Here is an 18690-nt window from a genome sequence, read left to right on the forward strand (position 1 = left end):
GCTGATTACACATTGGTTGGTTTCTCACTCACTTCCTGCCTTGGCTACTTCCTCTGACTTAGCTCCGACTCAGCAGAAACTCAATCACCAATCTAGTCCTGACTGCCTTGCCCCCTCACCCTCCAAACAGCAGAAGGAAATTTGGACAGCAAAGACTCGTGCATGACATGACACTGCAAGGTCAGGCAGAAAATGAGGAGCCCAAGGAGGAGATGGAGAAGCAGCACCCAGGGAGGTGGGAGGAGGACCAGAAGGTAAGGCCTTCAGAGAAGTCCTGGCAGTCAGGAGTCTCAGGCAGAAGAAAATAGTGACCACCCTCCACCACGGGCAGAAACAGAACAGAAATGAAGGTATGTGGCTTTCACAAAGGGATGTTAGGTACTCTCAGTAGTCATTTAGAAGAGTGGAAGGAAGCAGAGCAGCCATGAAGTCAGAGGAAGCAGGCAGGCAGGAGTGAGGACAGCCTTGACAGGAAGTTCAGCGACACCTAGAGGACAGCGGGAGAATTTCCTCTGAGATGCTAAAATTCTGTGTTCCTAAAGTCCCACCTCACCAGAGGTGAGGCTCAGCTCCTCCCCATCACCAGAGAATGAACGTAGCCTGTGCAGCTGTGCCAGTACTCGCTATTGAGCCAGCTTTTCTGAAGGGACACACCAAGCAGAGCTCACCCTCCTTCCTGGGATCTGCAGTGTCAGGAGGGGCCGAAGTCAACCATGGGGAAAATGAGCAGATCTAAATTACAGTGGTTTTCCTCTCTTGCTCATGGAAGGTGTCAGGGATATAGAGGAAGGGAGGCACAGCAGGTGGAAGCCCAGCCAAGGCAGAACCAACAAAACAGGAAGTGTGGTTTTTGTTCTGTCAGCTTCAGCTGAGAAAGCCTTGAAGGTCTGGTAGTACTGTCTTGCCTGGCAAGAACCCCAAAGGGGGACAACCCAAGAGGGCCTGCACATTCCCTGCCTCCTTCTCGCCAGCACAGTTGTCCCCTTTTGAGAGCAAGAGGAAAAGTAAAGGAACACCAGCATCTTGATACAAAGACTGGGAAAAATCTAGGAGCTCCATTCTAGGGAATGGGAACAGAGAGATGCCATTCTTGGCCCCACAGAAAACATTAGCCTTTTTCTCATACAATCCCTGGCAGGCTTCCCCATGTCTAGTCTGTGGATATACCTGATGTTCAGGAAAGCTGTTCCAGACATGTTTCTGAGAGGCTGGCCAGTCCGTCCCATATGTCACAGAAGGTGAGGCCAAGGTCTCAGTAGAATTAGTGGCTATCTGAGGCATAAAGAGGTGATCTAGGAACAGATCTTTGAGGGAAAATCCTGGTATTCAGAGTCTGTGCAGCCCAAGAAGTTTAGGAACTTCCCACTTCCAAGTGGGAAGGAAGGAAGACTTCCGGGAGGAGGCAGTGTTTACGATGATGAGATTTTTCAGTGACAGAGAGAAATGAGAACATGAAAGGGAAAACAAGTGTCTGTGTGTAATGTAGAAGTTGAACCAAGCAACTGTTTACACTCACTGGTTTTATTTGTCCACTAGACATTTGTTGAGCACCTACTGTGAGCTGGGCTGGATTCAAGGATCCAGCATGAATCAGACAGCACTGTCCCCCACTATGGGACTCACCATCTAGAGAGGGTAACAGGCCTGAAAACAGGGAAATTCTACCCCGTACATGAACCAAGGTGCTGGGAGAGCCCGGAGGAGGCACCTGACCCAGCTGGGGTGGGGAGAAATCCAGGCTTACTTCCCAGAGGATGTTTCACTCTGAAGGATGACTTGTAGCAACAGAGATGGAGTGGGGTGGTGGAAGAAACAGTGTTTCAGTTACAAGGATGAAAAAGAAAGATCAAGAAGTGAAAACAAACACTCCTTTGGAGGAAGCGAAAGCTACTCAACAAGATCCTAGAGGCCCCGGATGGAAAACTGGAGGGCTGGTCCTGAATCTGATGAGGAGGTGCAGAGCTCCAGGAGGAAGGACTGTTAATTGAGGTGGCGGGAAATACCCCACCCGAGAGAAAGCATCCTGTTTGGCTTTCCTAGGGAGGGTGATGTTCAGGTTTGCTGATGTGACCCTAGAGTTGGGAAAGTCCCCAGCTGAACACAGGAAGCCTAGCACAGCACAAAGGGCTTGTGGAGCCAGGCAGACCTGGCTTCAGATCCCAGCTCTGCTTCTCCTTAGCTTGACATGGGCAGGTCGCCTCATTTATTTAAGCCTGTTTTCCCCATCTATGAAATAGGAACTGCTACCATCTGGACCTTCAACGCCCTCCAAAGGCCCTTGTTTTGAAGCAGGCAGTACTATTGGAAGGTGATGGAACCTTTAGGAGGTGAAGCCTAGAGGAAGAAGTTAGGTTATTGGGGACATGCTCTTCAAGGAGATATTGGAACCTTGGCCCCTTTCTCTCTCTTCTTTGCCTTCTGGCTGCCATGAGTTATGCCTCCTCTGCCATGTGGTCCTCTCATGTCCAAAAGCAATAGGACAACTGATCATAGACTGAACCCTCCAAAACTGTGAGCCAAAATAAACCTCTCCTCTTTTAAAAGTTTTTCATCTCAAGGGTTTTTGTTTGTTTCTTTTTGCAATACTAGGGTTTGAACTTAGAGCCTCACAAGTGCTCTACCACTTGAGTCACTCTGCCAGCCCCTGTTTGTGTGTGTGTTGGATATTTTGAGATAGGATGTCACAAACTATTTACCCAGGCTGGCTTCAAACCATGATCCTCTTGATCTCTGCCTCCTGAGTAGCTAGGATTACAGGTATGAGCCACTGGCATTGGGCCTGTGAATGTTTTTGTGAACAGTTTTACAACTGTGCATTACTAAGCGATGTGAAAACATTCTGATAAATGTATCGTCAGGTGATTTAATTGGAATGTCACTATAAGTTGTCTAGATGTATGTATAAATAATACTTAATTTATGATAGTGAATTGTTTTATCTTTTCATATGTGTGTGTGCTCTGGGGTTTGAGCTCAGAGATTTGCACTTGGGAAGCAGACACTCTACCACTTAAGCGACACCTCCAGCCCATTTTGCTCTGGTTATTTTGGAGATGGGGTTTCTGAACTATCTCCCTGGACAAGCCTCAATCTGTGATCCACTTGATCTCAGCTTCCCAAGTAGCTAGGATTACAGGCATGAGCTACCGACACCTGGCTGCCCGTGCATTCTTAACCTATTGTCTGTGAAGCTTTCTTGTTCCTTTAGCAGAGTTGTGGCAGAGACCATACGATGGCCCACAAAGCCAAAAAAAGTTTTTATCATTCAGCCCTTTTCAGAAAATGTTTGCTAAGCCTTAGTCTAGAAAGTTACATTCCAAAGAAGGCAGTCAACAGACACATAATCTAATGTTAAACCTGAATTCGGCCCCTCTACCAACCTGCCTTCACATGTTGAGCAGGAGTAATACAAGCCCCCATCTTTGTTGAAGTGGTTTGAGCTGGGGACACAAAAGAAAAAATTAAAAGGGTGTAAGGCCCCTTGCTTTCACACTTTGAAACCCAACTCCAGTGTTTGTAAGCTGATGGGCTATGGACAGGTGATATAATGTCTGAGTTGCCATTTGCTCGTAGGTAAAATGGGAGCAATGGGAAATAATAAAATGTGAGTGTTTATTGAAATCGTGTCCAAAAAGCACAAAAAATAAGTCTTCAGTGAAAGCTGGCAGGATTTCCACTTCTGGTTAGAATGCAGAAAGACCTAAAAGACCTTGCTTCCATGGTAACAACTAGAAAAACACAGGGCATATCTCATACTGTTCTTTTTCTTTTATTTTTCCTTTCTTTTTTTTTTTTTTTTTTGATTTTTTAAGACAGAGTCTTACTGTGTAGTCCAGATGGCCTGACACTCTCTATGTAGGCCAGACTGACTTTGAGCTTGCAATCCTCCTACCACTGACTCCTGAGTGCTGTGATTACAGGTGTGCACCACAACATCTGGCCCTACCTGATACTTTTCAATCAGACTAGTTAAGGTACAGAATCAACCAAAGAAAATATAGCACATGTACAAAATGGAATACATTTTAGACACAAAAAAGAGTGAGGGCTGAAGGTGTGACTTGTCCAGTATGTGTGAGACCCCGAATTGGATTCCCAGAACTTCAGGGGGAAAAATAAATAATGAAACCCTGTCATTAGCATCAAGGTAGATGAAACTGGAAGACATCATTTAAGTGAAATAAGTGAGGCACAGAAAGACAAATGACACTTGTTTCATTTGTGGAAACTAAAAAACTGATATCATAGAAAAAGATAGTGGTCACTAGACACTAGGAAGTGGTAGTGGATGGAAAGAGATTAGAAACTACGTACTGAAACACAGTGGCCTAAGAGGAATTGGTTCTGGTGTTCTACAGTAAGGTAAATCTAGTCTACAATAATCTACAGTATACTTCAAAATAACTAGAAGCATCTGAAAGGTTCCCAACACATAGAAATAATAAATTCTGCTGGGTGTAGTGGTACACACCTATAATCCCAGCACTTAAGATACTGAGGCAGGAGGATCTCCAGTTCAAAGTGAGTCTAGGCTACATGAGTCTCTATCTCAAAATATTAAAAAACAAAAACGATAAAATGTTTGAGGGAGAGTGGATATGCAATTACATTAATTTGACCACTACACACTGTGCATATGTATCAAATTATACTGGGTCTAGTAAATATGTCCAAATATCATATGTCAGTTTTAAAAAGAGTGGTGAGATAGGTGTGGTGATACATACTTATAATCTCGGCACTTGGGAGGCTTGGGCAGAAGGATCATGGGTTCCAGGCCAGTCTAGGCTACACAGCCAGTTTGAGACTAAGCCGAATTACATAAGCACGTTCAAGGCCAGTCTCATTGGGCTGAATCTCAGAGGTAAAACGAGCCCTCTGTACATGACTGAAGAGTGGTGGCTGCTTCTGTAACAAGGAGTGGGCCAACACCAGCTCTGAGTATGGGAGGGCTTGCACAGATGGAGTGACTTTATGAGGCAGAGTAAGCCAGTATTTGGGTGACAAGAGTGTTAAAAGGGTGGCCATGTTGGAATCCAGTCCTGGGGAAGAGAGTGCAAGGGGCAGCCTGGTATGGCTGCTCAAGTAAGACAAGAAGGACAACAAAACAGGAGGACAGAGGTACATCTGCCTTGTACATCTCAGAGCTCAAGTAAGACAAGAAGGACAACAAAACAGGAGGACAGAGGTACATCTGCCTTGGTGGGAGGGGTGGTATACCAGCAGGGTGGGGAATGGGTTCATGTAGAGTGGGGAATAGGGGTAGTGGATTGAAGAGAGATTAGTCCCATGCAGTGGGATGGGTGGAATTCATAAATTCATTAAAGATAATGGCAACCAGGTTTCTCACCATCAGAGAAAGGAGTTAAAAATACTAAAGGCAATATTGCCCAGTAGAAATAGTTGTGCAAGCCACAGGACTTTTCTAATAAGTACTTCGTTACTAATGAGATTTTCTAACAGCCATTGTAACATTTGTATGTAATTGTATGCAGTTGTATGCTCTTTCTTAGTTACGTTTTTGGCATGTAGAGCTGAGAAGACAACTGGATTAAACATTTTTTAAAGAGGACTATCTTGGAAGAAAAATCAGCTTTAGAAGTGACCTTGATGTGCAGTAAACCAATCAAAACATAACAAATTTTGCAAACGTTATTAAATAAAAATTTATTGACATTAAATATGTATATGTATATAAAAGGGGGAAGCGAGGTGTGGTGGTTCGTGCTTGTAATCCCAGATATTCAGAAGTGGGGATTGAGAGGAATACAGTTAGAGGCCAGCCCAAGCAAAAATGTGCAAGACTACATCTCAATCAATAAGCCAGGCATAGTGACACCCACCTGTGATTCCAGCTATGTGAGAGTCTATATAGGTAGGAGGATCATGGTTCAGGCCAGCCCTGGGCAAAAATGCAAGACCCTATTGAAAAAACAACTATAGCAGATAAAAAAGAGGGACAGGGACATGGCTCAAGTGGTAGAGAGCTGTCTATCAAGTGTGAAGCCCTGAGTTCAAACCCCAGTACTGTGAAAAAAAAGGGGGAAGACCTAGACTGGACCCTCTAGTACTGAATGTGAGGGATTGTTGTGAATTCATAGTTTTCAAAATGTATAGATAGGTACAGAAGTAAGTGTGTGCATATGTGCATAGTTTTGTGTGGACATGTGTGTATGTATTTAGCATGTATGGCTATGTGTTCATGTGTGTTGTGTATGTATACACACATGTTTAAATATGCGTGTATACACATTGGTTTATGTGAGTCTATATAGATGTGTGTATGGGTATGTGTAGGTATATGTGTGTATGTATGTGAATGAGTGTATATATATATATATGTATGTGGGTATGAGTGTGTATATTTGTGTATTGCACATGTGTCTGCATGTCCATTTATGGATACATGTATGAAAATGTGTATGCAAGTGTGTGAATATGTGAATGTGAATGTGTATGTGTATGTGATATGTGTGTCTGCATATACAGTTGTGTGTTCCATTTGTTGACTGAAGGACGTTGCAATACCCCAACAACAAGGTGTAAATCTAACACCGAGGCTGGGTTTCTAAGCGCCATTTTCCACTTAAAAGCAACCATGCTCTTTTGGAAAAATGGATGATTCCTGGGTGAGGACAGGGAAAGCCTAGAATATCTAGCTGGACCAGAAAGGAAGAAAAACTGCTCAGCAAAAACATTGACAGGGATGTGTCAAAGAGATACAGAAGCCAGCATGAAAGGCTTCCACTGGCCAAATCAAAGACAATTAAACATTAAAAAAAAAAAAAAAGAAACATCAGCAAAATGGCAGAGTAAAATTTCCCTTTCTGTAAAAGCAATGAAAAAGTGGCAAGATTTGACAGAATCAACATTTTTCACAACCCTGGAAATTAACCAAAAGCTTACAGTAATTGCGGGAGCATTTAGTTTAAAAAAAAAAAAAACCTCACAAAAAAGCAAGCTCTATGGATTTCTAATTTACCCATCTTACTCTCGGTTCCCCAGCTAGAAGCCTTTTAGAATAGCAGTTCAGGGCTAGGGTGTAGTTCAGTAGTAGACTCTTGCTTGCATGTGTGAGGCCCTAGGTTCGATCCTCAGCAACACACACACACACACACACACACACACAAACACACACACACGCACACACGGTCTATAGTATCAAAGACATACCTTGATAATGGAAGGAGAACCAAGCTGCAGCTCACCCCTTCAAAGCCTCATTCCCAAGATGGTGTCATCTGGTGATTGCCTTAGAAAACTCTAATCTGAAAAGCATCCTTGCACTTGGAGTTATTTGGACTTCCCCAGTGCTAAAAGCCTCTCCCCAGGGGACACTTGACAAATAATTTAACATCACAGCCCTCTGAAGTGATGGGCAAAGGTTGGGGGAAATGACAGCCTAACCAAAGACCTTTAAAATTTTTTAAGTTCTCATTTCAGCAGCATATACACTAAAATTGGAATGATACAGAGAAGATGAGTGAGGCCCCTTGCATGAGGATGGCATGCAAATTTGTGAAGAGTTCCTTTTTTTTTTAATCATCCTTATAAGCAGTTGTAAAGAAAGAAAATATCATTTTATTCTATTTGGAGAATACAGGCATATGTCTTTTGTTTTCCAAAACAATAGGCTAAAATGATGAATTTTATCATTTTAATTTAAATATTTTCTGTAAAGATTGAAAAATTAGGGCTAGAGGTGTGGCTTAACTGCCTAGCAACTTCAAGGCCCTGAGTTCAAACCCTAGTACCACCAAAAAAATGTTTAATAACATGTATTAATTGTGTATATTAATGGGGTTCGATATGATATTTTTTGAGCCACACCTTCAGTCCATTTTGCTCTGTCTGTTTTGAAGATGAGATCTCATAAACTCTTTGCCCAAGCTGGCCTCAATCCTCAATCCTCCCCATATCAGCCTCCCAACTAGCCAGGATGACAGGCATGAGCCAGAGGTGCCTGGCTCATTCAGAAAAGTCATTAAACAAATAAGCACTACATCAAACAGCAACATCAACAAATTCTGAAAGGGTGGAATCTGATTTTCATGACTGTTACATTTACCATTTGGAATGTCCTGTTTTTAGCATAAATTATGAAACATGCAAAGAAACAAGAAAATATTATCTGCACACAGGAAAAATAATTTACATAGCAACTGTCTCTAAGAAAACCCAGATGTTGGCTTGACTAGACAAAAACTTTATTTTATTTATTTAATTTTTTATAGCCACCAAATGCCATGTTAATGAGATTCCAAAGTAAAGGTTCTCCTTTATTCTATCACATTCTCATCCAAGAAGGGATGGCTGATAAGTGACAAACATTTGATATTTTAAAAACTACCAATAAGCCTGGTGCCAGTGGCTCATTCCTGTAATCCTAGCTTCTCAGGAGGCAGAGACCAGGAGGATCTAGGTTCGAAGCCAGCCCAGGCAAATAGTTCTTGAGACCCTATCTTGAAAAATCCCATCACAAAAAAGGGCTGGTGGAGTGGCACAAGGTGTAGGCCCTGAGTTCAAACTCCAGTACTGAAAAAAAAAAGAAAAACTACCAAATAAAAGCCCAATCTTTTCTCCACAAAGTTTTACCAAAGTATCAGGAAACAAATAAATGTAAGCATAATTCAAGTTAAAGTACAATTTGGGCACAGTTGTTTTGTCACAACTCTTTTTCAGATGGCCATTCCTTGGGTAATATGTGTGCTAAGCCATTTTGGATTTCATCTGATGTGTTGATGGCAAAATGGTGTTGCTTTATGTGGATGGAAAATAAATGTGAAAAAACATAACTTATTAAATTAAAAAAACTTAAATATTTTTAATATGTTAAAGAACTAACAGAAATCACACCTAATAACTAAAGAAAAATATGAGAATAACTCCACCAAATAGACATTATCAATAAAGAGAGGAATTATAAAAAGGAACCACAAAGAAATTCTAGAGGGCTGGTAGAGTGGCTCAAGTGGTAAAGCGCCTGCCTAGCAAGTGTGAGGCTCTGAATTCAAACCTGGGTGCTAAAAAAAAAAAAGAAATGCTGAAAAGTAATTTCAGTGCAGTTACTGAAATGAGTATATTATAAGCTCATAGCAGATGTGAGCAGAAGAATCAGCAAATTTGAAGATTGGTGTGATAGTTAATCTTGACTGTAAACTTAGTTGGATTGAGAGACGCCTAGGAGATTAGTAAAGGTGGGGGGAGGGAGAGGAAGGGAGGGTGAGATTGAGAAGGAGCAAAAGAGAGAGAAAGAAGGAAGGGAGGGGGGAAGAAAAATAAAGAACTTCCAGAGAGGTTAATTAAGGGAAGAAGACCTCCCTAGAATGTTCATGGCATATCCCATCATAAGCTGAGGGTCTGTGTAGAATAAAAGGGGAAACAGGAGAAATCTAGCTACTGCAGGTATTTCCTGTCTCTGCACCCTCGCTGCCATGCTGTGAGCTGCTCTGTTCTACCACACTCCCCCATCATGGTGAATTAAAACTTCTGAAACCATAAGCCAAAATAAACCTTTTCCCTCTTAAGTTGTTTCACTCAGGTATTTTGTTACAGCAATGAAAACCTAACACAGAGAGGGTCAACTGAGGTTATCCAGTCTGAGAAACAGAAAGAAAAAAGAATGAAGAAAAGGTAAAAGACCCCACAAAGAATGCCAACATATTTATAATGGATGTGTCAGAAGAGGAGGGAGGAAAGGAGAAAGAATAGTTGAAGGAGTAATAAATGAAAACTTTGCAAGTGTGGTGAAAAGTATTCATTCACACCAGCTCAGATGGTCTCAAGTAGGGAAATATATCATAACCAACCTAAATATATCATAGTCAAACATGGAAAGACAAAGACAAAGAAGAACAGCGAGAGGAAGCATCTCATCATGTACAAAGGGCCTTCCACAAAATTACTATATTAAGAATTATAAATAATTACATTGTTATAGGTTATGGTTATAATAAGCTGACTTCTTTTCAGAAACTGTAAGCTAGAAAGTAATCAATATACTAAAAGAAAAAACTAAGCAGCCAACAAATCTCTATTTCCAGACATTGAAAGGAATAAAGAACTGACACATACACAATATGAATGAACACTCTCGAGTGAGCACAATATGAATGAACACAATATGAGTGAAAACACTTTTAGTAAAAGAAGCCAGACACAAAAAGGAGGTCACATATTGTGTGCTTTAGAGACAGAAAAGAAAGACCCGAACCTATCTGAGCGGCAATTTTAGTTTTTCTGTCATGACTGCCTCAAATGCCTCATAGCTGTGGAGAACTCTGCTCCACATCAGATGCTGCGAGACTATGCCAGGAGACTTTTTGCTTTGACCTTGGCAGCTTTGGTCTTGTGTCTACCCCAGGTGACTCCACCCGCAGTATCTCTAGATGACCTAACAGGCTTCAGATATTCTCAATAAAGTCCAGGAGGAGCACCTCCCTCTTGCACCCAGGGACACTGTACATATGTGAGCCCCCTTTTTATCCTCCCTATGTAAGCAGCAAGACCCTCACCCTCAACAGATCAGTCTGTGCACTGCACCCCCTTATGCTGCAACATAAGCCTCTTTCCTGGTCCTATTTCACTTTTTTGTGATTTACATCTGGAGCAGAGCAGGTTGAGCTGGCAACACTAAAGGATGCTGGCGCTGAAGACAGTCAGCAGCTGGAGCTGGTAACACATGACTGCTAGCGGCCAATGGGTGGTGGGGAGAGGCAAAAAGCTACTGGAAGCTACCAGCTCAGGCTGCTGGAAGAGACAGGGAGCTGCTGGAGCTGCTGGCTCTAGCTGGTCCTGGGTGCCTGGAGAGACTCTGGCATTCAAAACTCAGAGCTGCTAACACTAAGGGAAGCTGTGTGTTGCCTTCTCGTGATTTCTATCTGAATGGAGCAAAACAACTCTCAGCAGATTGGTGACAATTCCATCAATATGATATGTACAGAACAGGTAAATCCATAGACATAGAAAATAGATTTGTATTTTTCTGGGGCCTAAGAAGAGGCAGTAATGGGGAGTGGCAGTTGAATGGGTAGAAAGTTTCCTTTTGGGGTGATGAAAGTGTTCTGGAATGAGATGGTGATGTTTGTACAACACTGAATGTCCTGAGTGCTACGGAATTTCAACCTTAAATGGATAAAATGGCAAATATTATGGGATATGGTACTGAAAAAAAAATCTAACCTCCAAAATTATAATATTATGGGGTGGGACTTTTGGTAGGTAATTAGGTCCTCAAGGCAGAGTCTTCATGAATGGAATTAGTGCCCTTAAAAGGGACTCTGGTTTTTCACCAAGATGGTGCCCAAAATAAAGAAGGAAGCACCTATAGCAATCAACACTGAAGCCAATTCAAAGGCCTAGAAGGTAAAAGGCAGTATTGAAAGATGTCCTCCAGCCACCAAAAGAAAAAAAAAAGATCAGAATGCAGAATATCACTCACTTGTCAGTGGCCCACAACACTGCCTCTCTGAAGTCAACCCAAATAACCACGATGGTGTCCCACAGAGAAACAAGCTTGACCACTATGTTGTCATCAAGTTCTCCCAACCATGAAGACCACCATGAAGCAGACTGACAACAACACATCTGTGCTCACAGTGGATGTCAAGATCAACAAACACCAGCTCACACAAGCTGAGAAGAAGCTCTGTGGCATTGGTGTAGCCAAAGTCAACACCCTGATCTGGCGTGATGTACAGCAGAAGGCTTATGTTCAATTGGCTTCTGCTTTGCATGTTGTCAGCAAAATTGGGATCAGGTAAACTGTGCAGCTGCAAAATGCTTCACATACTCTTTTACAATTTTTCTCTTTTATTGTGTGTGTTATAGGGATCAAACCCAGGGTCTATGCGTGCTAGGCAAGAGCTCCACCCCCAGCGCTAAATATTCATTGTTTCCCATAAAAGATCAGATAATTATGAAAAATAAAAGAGGTCCCAGAGAGTTCACTGACCCCTTCCAACACATGAGGACACAATAAGAAGAAACCATCTATGAGCCAGGAAGCAGCCATAGAAGACCAAATCAGCTGTCACTTCGAGAACTGGGAGAAATAAATTTCTCATCATTATGAGCCACCCAGTTTGTGATATTCTGTTACAGTTCCCCCAAACAGATTAAGACAGAAAGGAGGAACTTGTAGCAGCCAAGTTGTGAGATTTGGTGGAGCTTGGGCTTGACAGTACACATGTCCTGTATTCAGACATGTTTACAGAGTGCTGTCATAGTTGTCACACTCCATCATGGTTACAGAGTGGACTTGTCTGGTGTCAATGTTCTGGGGAGCTGTTCATATCCAACAGGCAAACAGCACAACCGAGCTGGAGGCTCTAGGGAAGTCTCAGCTGTACTGTAATCTGAGAGGGACAGGTGCGTTTCCCAATAACTAGTTATCTAGAAAGACTAGAGTGGCACCTACAAACACAAAGCCAGACATGAGCCCCCAGACTTCAAGGACTGCTCACCCTCACACTGAGTTAGCTATGTCATGTGGACCATGTACAGCAATGTCTGTATCTTCCTGCTGACACCTGTCACTGGGATAGAAGTTTACACTGAGGTTGAGTGCTCTGCATTAAACCTTGCCATGACAGTGTAAGGCAGGGACACACTCCCACTCCGCAGCTGAGGAAACTGAGGCTCCCATAAGGTGAAGATCCTCATCCCAGCACTGAATGTGTGTTGAAATGGGCCATGGGCACCAGAGTTTACTGCCTACTTCTGTCCCTGTCCCTCAGCACTCTCTGTTCTTGCTGTGTCAGGTGCTGCATCTCTCCCTCCACTTTTCCAGGAAGCAGTGGTGTCCCATCCTGTTCCTTGTTCTTTTTCCTGAGTCAGGGAGGAATGGATCTCAGGGGTGCTGCAGAGGGCACTTTGTGGGGTTATATAAACCACAGTTCAGAGAGGAGGAGAGAAGGGAGTGGACAGAAGCAGAAGATGGTGGGAGGGGGTGAATCCAAGCAGCCAGGCATCCCTGGTGAGGCTGGGCCCACCCTGAGTGCTGGTGGGGGGAGAGTGGGGCACAGACTCCAGAGAGGTCTGGGTCTGGCCTCAGGCTTGGGGCTGGGGCAGTGAGCAAGCTTCCAGGCCTGGGCTGCTGAGCTCAGCTGTGTGCATGAGAAGGTAATATTCAGAGGCCAGACTGTTGCTGAGAAAGACCCTGACATTTTCTCTTACAGCTCAAAAAGCTGGTCAGGTACTAGGGTGGGTGATCAGGGGCAGGGAGGAAGCTGGGGGTCCTCTTTTTCATAAGCAGGGAGGTGTAGGGGGGAGACAGGGACTGCCCCTGAGACTCCAAATCTGCCCACATGCTAGTCACAGGGCGTCTGACCCGAGCTCCCTGGCTTCCTTTGCTACTTCTCATGTCTTTGGGCCTCTGTTTGGTGCTCTTGATGACAACCCTCATTCAAGGTGAGTCAACAAGGGGGCCTTTGGGGGCAGGGGGCTTGGACCCTGGATTTTAGGGACTTTCCTCTGAAATGATCATTGATTGCACTGTCCCATATTGTCTAGAGCTGGTAAATCCCAGCTGCACCACAGGCAGCTTGCTGTACCTCTCCGAGCCTGTTTCTTTATCTGTGAAATGGACTTAGTCTCCTCCATAGGACATTAGGCTCCTGGAGACCTTGCAGCTGGACTTTGCACTGGGTTAGGAATACAGTTGATGCTCATAAAGTGGGGTATGCTCTTCTCTCTTACAGTCTCCAGGATCCACCAATCCCCACCAGGAGAGATGCAGGGCCATCAGGGGAACTCCAGCTCAGGTGATGGGCTGTCCACGGGGGTCCTAAGCATGTTGGGGCTTTGAGGCTGGGTGATGTGGACAAACCGCTGTCATAGGAATAATGGGTGTATGGCAGGAAGAGGGAACAGCAGAGGATGACTCTGTGAGGTCCTGGGGGCTGGCAGTGCTGGGCAAGATTTTGTCTGAGGCTCAGTGTTCTGGTTTATAAAATGGGCTGTCAGAGACACCATGAGATCCAAAGATAATGTCCTCATGGGTCCCTATCTGCACCAGGTACCCAGTAGGTGCTTAATAATGGAAATACTGCTCTAGTTGCTGTTTCTCATGATAGCATACGTTCCAGCTTGGAGCAGATCCACAAGCGACTCACACAGATCAGTGCCTCCCTGGGTAAGGATTGTATGCATGGGTTAGGAGGAGGGAGTTGTGGCATCATGGGAGGTGCAGAATCCCCTCTTTGACTGCCAGTCTGAGTTGGGCAGGGTAGAGCTGGGGTCTTCCTCATGGATTTCTTGGGAACTGAGCTGAGAGTCAAATGTAGGGATCTAGTGACCCAAGGCAGGGGAAGCATTCTGGGTGCCAAGCCACCTGCCTCCTGCCCCAGCTGGCCTGTGCCGTCCCTGCCCCGGAATTGGGAGCCCTTCCAGGGAAGCTGCTACCTCTTCTTCCGGACCCTGGGCAGCTGGGAAACTTTGATCTCCGCCTGCCGGGATCTGGGGGCACACCTGGTGATCATCAACAGCTTAGAGGAGCAGGTGAGCTGGACAAGGGTCACACCTGGGGCTGGGCCATGCAACTGGTCCACAAAAGTCCTCTGCCATCTTACTGTGTCCCTGAGAGTCAGAGGCCAATGGGCAGCTAGTGTGAGTGGAGGAGATGCAGGCAGGGAAGGCTTCCCAGAGGAGGAATCATAGTGGGCTTGGGGAGGTCCTGTAGAGGAAGAACACATATAAGTGTCCTCTTTCAATACACAGGAAACTCTGCTCATTTGAGACCATGTGTAATATTTCCATGGACACGTCTATGAACTGAGACTCAAGACATGTGCACACGAGTGTGCACATGGACACACATTCACAGAATGCATGCATACACCAGTGCATACGACTAAACTATGGGGAGAACATGCTGGGAGGCAGGGCACAGTGGGAATAAGGGCAGACATGGGAGGGGGGGCATTCAGGGTCCTCCTCTTCTCCACAGAGATTCCTGAGGTACTGGGACATCAGGAAGAACCAGCGTACCTGGATCGGCCTCAGCGACAACAATGAGGCTTCCTGGCACTGGGTGGACAACAGTCCCCTCCAGCTCAGGTGAGTTCCCAGGTAAATGGCCCAGAAGGGAGTGGGTGGGAAAACATCCACACTCCAAACCCAGACTTCGGTACTGGAAAGCAACCAAAGAACTTCCTAAATGCAGACTCTTGTCCTTCCCGGGGTTCTGATCCCATGAGCCTCTGCATGTTTATTTTTCTGGAGTTAATTTTCATGGAGGTGAGGTTTGAATCCACATTTTGAAAAGTCCTGCCCTGAATTCTTGACCATTGTCTGGGCGGTCTTGGATTTTCACCATCGAAGCCCACAAAGCACATCTTCTGAGGGAGGATTGGTGTGGATCCTGGGCTCAGTGTGGGGGGGCTCATGGCTCTCTGGATGGTGTTCCTAGTTTCTGGAAAGAGGGTGAACCCAACAATGATGGAGATGAGGACTGTGTGGAGCTGTTTACGGATGACTGGAATGACAATAGATGCACTGCCCAAAACTTCTGGGCCCCCTGCCCTACTCTCTGAGAGCCTCTTCTCCACAAGTCTGCAGAGTTTGGGGGACCCAGGGTGCACCCTGCTTGTTTTCCAGGCCCAGCTCCCTTCTGAATGCCCATCAGTCCTACACTGTGATCTTTGCAATCCTGAGACCCTCTCCCCTGTGGCCTGTTCCTCCAGTGATGCCCACTCACCCCTCTTCCTCTATGGCTGTCTCAGTCCCTTTTCTTCCTCCCAGCCTATGATATCCTCTCAGTAATGTCACACATGGAGCTGTGGCACAGCACTTGCCTAGCATGTACGAGGACCTGAAATTGATTTCCAGTACCACAAAAAGTAATAATAAATAAATTTATACATGGCATAATGTGTTTCATTCAGCTTATGTTTTATGCCCTAGTCACTGTTTTAGTGTAGCACTGAAATATGTTTGATATTAAGTAGGATATTTTCCTATTCCAATATTGTGGTCTACTACTGTTTATTTCCTAGATATGTTTTTGAATCAGTTTCTTTTAATTTGAGGGGCATATGCATGTATGTGTATCTCTATCTCTCATCTCATTCATTCATTCATGAGTCAATTATTTATTCAGTTTCCATCAGTGCCCTTTAATAAGGTGTTACGATTTTCTTCTTATACATTTTTTTAAAACATTACTTCTGGGCTAGAGGTAATGCTTCTTAGTAGTTCAAGAAGTAGAGTGCCTGTCTTGTAAGCATGAAGCCCTGATTTCAAACCCCAGTACTGCTAAAAAAAATAAAATAAAATAAATTACTTCTGCCAGGCATGGTGGCTCAAGCCTGTAATCCTAAGTACTTGGAAGGTTTAGCTCAGGAGGATCAAGTTTCAAAGGCAAAAACTTTGTGAAGATGGCAGAGTGACTCAAGTGATATAGCACCTGCCTGGCAAGTGTGAGGCCCTGAGTTCAAACTCACCAAAAAAAAAAAAAAAGCTGCTTTAAGAAAGTTCATGAGAACTATCTCAACCAATGGGTGGGCATGATGGTGTATGATTGTCATCCTAGCTATTAGGGGAAGCACAAATGAGAAGATCATGGTCCATGCCAACCTGGCATAAAGTGAGACCCTGTCTTAAAACAACCAATGCAGAAAGGGCTGGCAGAGTGACTCAAATGGTAGATTGCCTACTGTTAGAAGTCCAGGCCCTGAGTTAAGCCCCCAGTGCCCCCACAAAAAAATTATTTCTAGGTATATTAGTTTTCTGTAGCTACTGTAACAAATTTACCACAAACTCAGTGGGTTAAAAATGATACAAACTTATATTACAGTTCTGTCTTGTATTAAAAAACAGACCAATGCTGGGCACCTGTGGCTCATGCCTATAATCCTAGTTACATGAGAGGCCTCATGGTTTGAGGCCAGCCTGGACAAATAGTTTTTGAGACCCTCTCTCCAAAAAAAAAAAAAAAGCAAAACGGACTGGAGGTGTGCCTCAATCAATACAGCGTCTGCTTTGCAAATGTGAAGCCCTGAGTTCAAACCCCAATCCCACACAAAAATAAAGGACCACTGCAGGTGGCGGGCCCACTTAGAGAATGCCCAGATTTCTGGGGTTGTCACCAGGTGCCACCAGGCCCTCAGGGTGGCCTCAGTCACAGGCTCACAGAACAAAAACCACACTTCCTGCTTCCTCACCCCTGCCTTGGCTGGGCCTGCACCTGCTGTGCCTCCCGTCCTCTATCTCCCTGACACCTTCCATGAGCTAGAGAGGATATCATCCAGATTTTCTCATTTCCCCCAAGGTGAGCCTCAGTCCTTCCTGGCACTGCAAACTCTGAAAAGAAAATGAGCTCTACTCAGTGTATGCCCTGCAAGAAAGCTAGCTCCATAGTTAGTGAGCTGTAGCCCTGCAGGTTCCATCTATTCCCTCATGATGGGAGAAGCTGGCAAGGTGGGATTTCTAGGAACACGGGCAGATTTTTCACATCTCAAGGAGAATTCTCCCACTGCCCTCCAGGTGCCACTGAGCTTTCTGACAAAGAGTGTCTGTCTTCCCCTCTCCCTCTGACCTTCTCATGGCCCTGCTTCCCACCGTCTTCCTAAATAACCAGTGACAGTATCTAAGGTCCCCTAGTGAAAGCCACCCACCTTCATTTCTGTTGTTTCTGCCCACAGTGAAGGCAGTCACTCCCTCCTTCTGCTTCAAACTCCTGTCTCCCAAGCCTTCCCTGAAGACCTCACCTCCTGGTCCTCCTCCCACCTCCCCAGCTACTGCTTCTTCTCCATCTCCTCCCTGGGTTCCTCATCTTGTACCTGACCTTGCAGTACCATGTCATGCAAGAGTCTTTGCTATCCAGAACTCCTTCTGCTGTTTGGAGGGTGAGGAGGGAAGGCACTAGATTGGTGTTTGAGTTTCTACAGAGTTGGAGCTAAGTCAGAGGAAAGAGCCAAGGCAGGAAGTGAATGAAAAACCAACCAAAGTCCATCAGCCAGATGTGAACATCCAAATCAATTGTAGAAACTCAATGACCATAAACTAGGTTACTTGCCAGTGTTCTTCAAGGAGACAGATCCAGTAGGATATATGAGAGGGCATTTCCTAGCAGAATTACCTATACTGTCACAGTCACTCAGAGTCCTTCAAATAGCTTTCTGCAAATTTGAGAATCATGGAAATCATTGGCATGACTCCGTTCTTTCCAGAAGAGTCAGAACTAGGGAAGCTGACATCATACTCAATGGTGAAAGACTAAAAGGTTTTCCTTTAAGATCAGGAGCAAGGCAAGACTGCCTGCTTTTGGCACTGCTCTTCAACACTGCACTGGAAGTTCTAACTAAAGCAATTAGACAATCAGAAGAAATAAACGTCATCCAAATTGGAAAGGAAAATGTTAAACTATCTCTATTTGCAGACGATGACATGATCTTATATATAGAAAATCCTAAAGTATCCACAAGAAAGCTACTAGAGCTATAAACAAATTCAGCAGAGTTGTAAAATACAAAATGAGAACATGAAAATCAGTTGCATTTCTATACACCTGCAACGAACAATCAAAAAAAAAAAGGTAGCTAAGAAGACGATTTAAAAATAAATTAGCTGTGGGAGGCATGGCTCAAGTGGTAGTTCACCTGACTTACAAGGACAAAGCCCTGAGTTCAAACCCCAATACCTCAAAAACAAGCAAATAAATAAATAAGCCATCCATGGTGATGCACACCT

At 44.3% G+C, this 18690-nt stretch overlaps 1 non-coding gene and 1 pseudogene across 1 annotated transcript; both read left to right on the forward strand.

Annotated features, from left to right (window-relative positions):
- The first annotated feature begins 7430 nt into the window (after nt 1-7430).
- On the forward strand, nt 7431-7538 carry LOC141417028 (U6 spliceosomal RNA). The gene has a single exon (XR_012441662.1). It is a non-coding gene; the product is annotated as a U6 spliceosomal RNA (small nuclear RNA).
- Nucleotides 7539-10956: 3418 nt separating this feature from the next.
- Nucleotides 10957-15533, forward strand: LOC141416248 (CD209 antigen-like protein C; annotated as a pseudogene).
- Nucleotides 15534-18690: the final 3157 nt, after the last annotated feature.

This window comes from Castor canadensis, chromosome 14 (genome assembly GCF_047511655.1).
Source record: "Castor canadensis chromosome 14, mCasCan1.hap1v2, whole genome shotgun sequence".
Lineage (NCBI taxonomy): Eukaryota > Metazoa > Chordata > Mammalia > Rodentia > Castoridae > Castor > Castor canadensis.